The following is an 8,248-nucleotide window of genomic DNA, read 5'->3' on the forward strand; positions in this document are numbered from 1 at the left end:
GGTTGCTTTTATTTTCCGAGATGTCTCAACTAAAGATGGAAGAAATTTGCTGAACGCCGGAACAGAGTAGTTATTTTATGTCGCCCTTCTTTTCTTTATTCCAGAACTAAGACCGTGCCCAAGCATGCATACGTAGGATTCATTTCACAGCCTGGAAGCTTAGTTTTGCACTCTAACAACATTTGTTACAAGGCTAGTTTGTCTTGATTTCTAAAATGCACAGCAAGAAAATTGCCCTCATCTTTTCCACTTTTTTGTTTTCCTTTCGTTCACTTTCCATAAGGCGTAATTTGAGTTTGCTGCGTAACATATAAAATCATGTAAGGTATTTTGTACAGGAATCGGAGAAGGCTCCAGCATTATTATTAGTCAGCCACTTGGGAAGATCCCCCTTTCTTGTCGCCGTAAGTCTCACTTCGTACAATGAAAACTAGAATATACTTGTCCGCAACTTGGCGTCATGTCCACATAAGACTTACCTAATCAGTGCTTCATAATCGACGCAGAACAGCGCCGCTCGTTTTATATTTTCAAAGTACGACTAAGAAATTTGTATAAGCAGTATCAAATCATCACTTGAGCTTCCTACATTAGTCTTTCGCCGCAAGATATCAATACTATGTCTCTTTTCCAACACCTATGCCCATCACTTCTTCGTCCACCAGTGCGTTCATCGCCATGTTTTTTTTTTTTTTTTTTAGTAGAATAAGTGTGTCTGCGTAGATTAGCATGTGTTTAACCATTTTCACCAATAGCAATACAGGAACGGAGTGAATCACCAGATTTAACTGTCGTTGACCGTGATCTTATGGAATGCAATGAGTTTTTACTTCCTGACTTAAAACATTAGAATTATTCAAATTTCCTTTCACGTTCCAAGCTTGATGTACTTAAACAACTCATTTGCACCTTCCTTGCACTATTTGATCGCATTTTTTAATGTTATAAAAGGGCCTTCATTCTATCGCATTGTATTGATTTATTGATAGTGTATATATTTAAGTTGTATATTTAAAACAGCTTTATCGTTGTTGTTGTTTTTTTTTGTTGTAGCGTCCTTGTGTTCCATGTATTGTCATGTGCTCTTCCTCTCTCTCTCTCCTCGTCGTGTAATAGCCTGTAAAGAGTCCTCAAGCGCTGAATAAACGACGATAAAATCCGTGTCCTTGAAACTATTGTCCTTGAACAAGTCCACAGCAGGTGGAGTACATTCACCTCTGCAGCCGATGTGTAACGCTTCGTGCCGGTTGGTGGGTCCTGCGTATGCTTGAGAGCTCCTCATTGGCATGAGACCGACGCGGTGAGGGCCATCGCAGCCTTCCTTTTATGTCATGGATCTACTGCTCGACTGACGATGCATGAGTAAACGTTACGTACCATCTTTGCCAAAAGTAACCAGGCTGCAGGATCTTCTTCTTAGCCATGTGGTAGTTAATTCACAGCATGTCTGAACCTCTAAATCTTTGCAATGTGAAGGCGAGCGCCTGTCCTCACTTCTTAACTAGTTGTTACCATCTGGAAGTCCGTGTGCTGTGCGATGTCAGCGCACGTTAAAGAACCCCAGGTGGTCGAAATTTCCGGAGTCCTCCACTACGGCGTCTCTCATAGCCTGAGTTGCTTTGGGACGTGAAACCCCACAAACCAACCAACCAACCATCTGGAAATCCTTATTGGCTTTAAAATACAAGAGAGAAGCAAAACATGCAGCCTGGTTACTTTTGGCAAAGACGGTACATTAGTAAGGCGCCGCCATGTTTGTTTGTCCGCTACGGATCGCCTGTTCATTTTCCAGCACACTCATCCGTACGGAGAAACAAGACGCGCAATCCACCCGCGCCCTTCATTGCTGCAAATACTGCACTTCGCACGGCGATCAGCTGACGCACACGAGCTGGCTGGAAGTAGATGGGCTCCTTGCTCGAACACTTCCTCTAGGGCACGAACCCGACGCCGCATGCGGCAGCCTGAGAAGGCCTATGCTTTTTACCGGTGGCCTGCGCTATACCGACAGGCGTAGTCGGGCACCGCCCCCTTCCCGTCGTGATACTGCACCCGGTTAAATTCGTACAGCGCGCTGATAGCAAGGGCTACAGATTAATCAATTGGGGAAGTGGTTGTGTGAGGTGGGAAAGGAGCTGATGTATTTATAAAGCTGTTTATTAACTGGCTCGTTAATGGCTATCTGTCCTTACTATTTGTATTATTTTGCTGCTGTCATCATTGGCTAGCGCTTAGGCCCGTCAGGACATTCGCCTTATGTGCAAATTTTAATGTTTATTGTCGTGACTAAGTGCACAAGAAGACATATTCCTACAGACATTATGAGCAAGAACACGCACATGCTATTAGCATGACCTCAGAGTGAAAACAGCGATTGATTACTGCTGAGCTTTGTTTCACTGTTTTGAAAGTTAGACGCAAAAATGCATTCCTTTGAGGACCCACAGTCACTGACAGTATTGGGTTCTCATGCGCATACGCAATCAAGAGCTTAGCAAACGTAATGCTGGCAAAAAAAAAAAAAGAGAGAGAGAGAGAGAGAGAGAGAGAGAGAGAGAGAGAGAGAGAGAGAGAGAGAGAGAGAGAGAGAAAACTTGAACCACGTTTCCCCACCTTGCTTGAAACAGCCATATTTGCAGCCTAATTGCGAATTTGTGAATTACATGGTGCATGATTAAATAACTATCAATGCATTTAAATAATGTTTAATTAAAGCAAAAATATGTCATTGTTGTTTCATCATGGTCGTGTTTTTTAAAATCTTTTTTTTGGCGGTTGTATATTATAAATAAAAAAAAAAGAATGTCCTTGACAACAGACGTAAGCAGCGCAATGTAATATTACCAGCGGCTTGTACCTGTACCTCGGGTATATCACTCAATGCCTATTTGAATCTGTGTGCTGTAAACAAAGTACACTTTCACTGCTGTCATCAGCTTCATAAGTATAACCATGTGCAGGTCGTTACATGGATATTTGTACACCAAAATTATTCGAGGCTAGCCAACACGACTTTCAATCGTCATGACTGACCACCTTGACAGGTGCGGCTAGGCACGAGTCCCTCATTGTTATTATCATCATAATCATACCAAGTCAGCTTCAGTACACCGTGAAGCACCTCTGATTCCGTGCTTGGTTATCAGTTAGTGCCATATTCGCGTCCTCTAGTGCTGCGCGCATTTAGCGAAGCAGAACGGAACGCAATTATGTGTGTTTGCGCGAGTTCGGGCGTTAAAATCACCTCTTGCGACGACAGCATGCGTTTTGCGTTGAGGGCGTTGGCTGGGGCTACGACAGGCGTATAATGCCACGTGTGAATAAGTTTGGTGCTAGTATACAGGGCCTCCTCTGCCGGTCAACGAAGGTTTCGTGCTTTCCGGGTCGCTTCCGCCGCATTGTTCTTTACATTAAAGGCCATGACAAACTATCTCCAGATCAGTGACCAGTAAACAGGGTTAAGCCTCAGTCAAACGCCGTAACTGGAGCCCAGCTGGTTAAAGAAACAACGAAGAGAATGCCAGACTACGTGAATTCGCTCTTCGAATCAGGCTTTCTTCGATGCGCCTTTCGTGTGTGCCCGGTGAGAGTGTGCCAAGTAAGAGGTACCGAGGCTTATTTCCTGGAGAATTTGGGGCACTGGTGGAGACCACTATAATTATATCAAAGATGACGTTGGAGCAGCACCACGAGAGGTAGCGTTAAGGTAGTTTGCGGGCACTAAGCCGCTGACAATTTTTTTTTGGTTTGGTTTGTAGGGTTCAACGTCCCAAAGCGACTCATGCTATGAGAGGGCTCCGGAAATTTCAACCACCTGGGGTTCTTTAACGTGCACTGACATCGCACAGCACACGGACGCCTCTTCGTTTCGCCTCCACCGAAAAGCGGCCGCCGAGGCCGGGATTCGATCCCGCATCCTTGGGAACAGCAGTCAAGCGCCGTAACCACTGCGCCACCCCGGCGGGGCTTTTCTTTTTGGTGTGCGGCAAAGAGGCTCAGCGCGTAATCTACTAGAAACTTGCGATCATTTGAAATTTTGCGACGATTTCCAGCAAAACTTGGTTACTGGCATCGTAATAGTTCCTACTGATTTAGCACAACTTTCAACTGTCCGCTCCCAACTTGCCCCTATTGATGGCCAGAGCCCCAGCCCTCATCCCGAGGATCCGGGGGGCCCTTACGACTCTTTTATATAGTTCCTCTGAGGCTTTGCAAATAGCTGAGGAAAGGAGGATGGCAAAAGGTATGGGGGAAAGAGAAAGATACAAGGTTCTCAATGCGGATTTTCAGAAAATAGCAAGGAGGGATAAGAATGCCTTCCTGAACATACAGTGTCAAGCAGTTGAGGACAACAGCCAATTAAGGAACACAAGAGCTCTGTATAAGACAATCAAAGATATCAAAGGAAGCTTCTGTGCTAAGCTGGGCGTGATAAAGGACAAACAAGGCAAGGACCTCACTGAAGCCTCAGAGATAAAGAAGAGGTGGCAGGAATACACAGAAGAACTGTACAAGAAGGACCCGGATGTGCAAACCCAACATAGGACGGTTGTGATTACTGATCTCGAGCCGGGCATCCTGAAGAGTGAAGTTGAATGGGCCTTAGCCAGCCTTGCTAAGAACAAAGCTAGCGGAATTGATGGTATTCCAGCTGAGTTGCTTCAAAACCTCAACCATGACGCTGTTAACACACTGCATACATTATGTCAAAAGATTTGGACAACCCTGCAGTGGCCACAGGATTGGAGGAGGTCAGTTTACATCCCCATTCCAAAGAAAGGCAGTGCCAAAGATTGTTCCAACTACCGCACGATCGCGCTTATTTCGCATGCTAGCAAGGTGATTTTGAAAATCCTCCAAGGTAGGCTGCAGCAGTATGTGGATCGGGAGCTTCCGGACGTACCAGCAGGGTTTCGCAAGGGCAGAGGAACTAGAGACCAAATTGCCAACCTTTGCTGGATCATGGAAAAAGCAAGAGAGTTCCAGAAACCCATCTACTTCTGTTTTATTGATTATGCTAAAGCGTTTGACTGCGTAGATCACAGCAGATTGTGGCAAGCTCTCCAAGAGATGGGAGTTCCAATTCACCTCATCTGTCTCCTCAGGAACCTGTATGAAGGGCAAGAGGCCACAGTCAGAACTGGGCATGGTCTTACTGATTGGTTTCCGATTGAGAAAGGAGTGAGGCAAGGTTGCATACTCTCGCCCTGCCTATTTAACCTATATGCAGAGTGCATCATGAGGAAGGCCGGTCTGGACGAGTCTTCAGCTGGAGTGAAGATTGCTGGAAAACGTATCAACAACCTTAGATATGCGGATGATACCACTTTAATGGCAGAAAGTGAAGCGGAACTCAAGAGACTTCTGATGCGCGTACAAGAAGAGAGTGAGAAGTTTGGGCTTAAACTGAACATTAAAAAGACAAAGATCATGGCGTCTTGCCCTATCAAGTCCTGGAGCATCAAGGGACAAGAAGTGGAAGCTGTGACAGATTTTCTCTTCTTGGGCTCCAAGATTACCTCGGAAGGAGACTGCAGCCATGAAATTAGGAGACGCCTGCTTCTGGGAAAGAGAGCAATGGTTAGCCTTGACCGCCTAGTCAAGAGCAGAGACATTAGTCTGCCAATCAAGATCCGTATAACTCGTGCTATGGTCTTTCCAGTTGTGATGTATGGATGCGAGAGTTGGACTGTGAAAAAGGCTGACCGCCGAAGAATTGACGCGTTTGAATTGTGGTGTTGGCGAAGACTCTTGAGAGTTCCTTGGACTGCCAGAAGATCAAATCATTCGATATTGTCGACCATAAACCCTGACTGCTCATTGGAGGGTCAAATTCTAAAGTTAAAGCTCAGCTACTTTGGTCATCTGATAAGAGAGGAGTCGCTGGAGAAAGATTGGATGTTGGGAAGGGTTGAGGGTCACCGGAGAAGGGGTAGGCAGCGAACGCGATGGTTAGATGGCATACTCGAGGTGCTGCAAAAAAAGTTATGTGATGTTAGGAAGATAGTGAGAGACTGGAAAGCATGGCGTGATATGGTCCATAGGGCCACGAAGAGTCGGACACGACTGAACTGAACTGAAGAGGTTAGTAAGTGGTGTCAATCGATAGAGGGTAATGTAATGTGTGCAAAAATAATTAGGCCAATAAGTTAATTAGGTAATTAATTAGAGGCAAAAAATGAAACTGTAAAGGCGAAAATGGTCACATTCGCCGAATGGCTTGGCGCCGCATTTGTATGTATCAAATACCAAAATAGTTAATTAACTCAGTCAATTACTGTGACGTCAAGGATGTGACGTCACGCAACCTGAAGTCGAGCCAAAATAGGAGCATAGGAAGGGATTAGCTAGCAATTTGAAAGTATCAAAGACTAAAGTAGTTAATTAAGGCAGTCAAATAGGGTGATGTCAAGGATGTGACGTCACGCAACTGGAAGTAGAGCCGAAAAAATGCATAGGAAGGGATTGGCTAGCTATTTGAAAGTACCAAAGAATAAAATGAATAAGCAAGAAGTGCATTATTGTGACGTAGAGGATGCGACTTCACACACCCGGAAGTAGAGCCGAAAAAGAGCACAGGAAGGGATTGGTGCGCAATTTGAAAGTACCAAAGACTAAAATGGGTAAACAAGAAGTGAATTAAGCAACTAGAAGCAACCAAAAGCAACCAATAGCAGCATCCGTGCTTTCGCATTACTCCAATGCAAATTCTGCAGTGCTGTTTAATTTTTTATTTTGTTCTAGAATGCTTTTCTGGTTTTAGTTTCAACTACCGAACCACGCCTATAACGTCACAGAGTTTAGGTTACGGGTTGCATACAAAACCTGCTGTACAGTACCTGCTTTTTTCATTTTAATTCGTAAGAACGCTTGAACAAGCCTTCCCAAGTGTTGCATTCAAGAAACTTGGATGAGCAGTGATTATATCGCAGTTTTTTCATGACCCACGTGACCTAAACTCATCTTTCTAGGTCATGACTCGTGACTCTGTTGCGCTGTGCACTATTCCGAATGGGAAAAAATTAGTATGCTTCTAAACTTTAGTTCCTTTACTCCTTAAAGAAGCGTAAATTTTCGTTGGCAGGAAATGTAGGGCGTATAATGGATGACTGAGGTCCCTTACGAGAATCGGATGGATATCAAGGGGAGATTTGTTGGCATAGAATTTTCTGTCCTGACAATGGACAGCACTGAGCGAAGGATTATAGCACGCATCATTGTCCTGAAGTGAAATTTTCGATTGGATTAAAAGAGCTTGATTTTGTATCTTTATTTGTCCATTTAAAAATTATCGCCACGGATGAAAGTCTGCGTTACAAGGAAGCAGCTATGGTAGTCAAGAACAAAAGTGGTACACATATGATACCAACAGAAACTTCTCAGATGTTTCCATGACGTCACTTGCGCTTTATTTATATTTATTTATTTATTTGCAATACTGTTAGCTCCAAGGTAGGAGCCGTGGCAGGGTGGGAATGCCAACAGTGAACATCAAGATAGCAGGAACAATAATAAAATGATGTCCAAAAGGATAAAATACATGAAACCATAGACACATGAATGGAATTCCATAGCAAAAAAGTGACTGTAAATGACAATGACTAAATTTGACACACTACGTTCAATGAAGGCCTGAAATTGCTGGATCTCTTCCACCTCAAACCACGCACCATCGAGGCCGTTTCACTCTACAACCGTACGAGGAAAGAATGAATACTTAAAAACATTATTTTTCGTTTGAAAAGGAAGCACAGTAAAAGGATTTCTGCGTCTGGTAGCATAACCAGAAGAAAGTGTGACAATTTCATGAGTGTTGCTACTTAATTTGTCTTTTACAACTTTGAACAGGAAACGCAAGCGTGCTATCTTATTTCTGTTTGATAATGCAATCAAACCTGCTCTATCTCTGAGTTTCGTAACCGACGTTTTTGCCATACTGACTGAAGATAAACCTGACTGCTTTGTTTTGTATTCTTTCTACTTCATTAATGTTAACTAAAGTAAACGGATCGCAGATTATATTGCCGTATTGAAAAAGAGGTAACAGAAGAGATTTATACGCTAGCAGCTTAACCTCCTTTGACGAGTTACGGAGACATCGCCTCAAGTAATGTAATTTTGTCATGAATTTATTAACAATGTGTGTAATATGATGGCCCTAACGCAAATCGCGAGTTATGTGAAGACCTAGGTAATTGTATTCAGAAGCTCGGACAAGTTGGTTACCGTGAGCTGAATAGTCAAAAGT

This window comes from Amblyomma maculatum, chromosome 1 (genome assembly GCF_055883805.1).
Source record: "Amblyomma maculatum isolate TAMU_Amacu chromosome 1, ASM5588380v1, whole genome shotgun sequence".
NCBI classification, from domain to species: Eukaryota; Metazoa; Arthropoda; class Arachnida; order Ixodida; family Ixodidae; genus Amblyomma; species Amblyomma maculatum.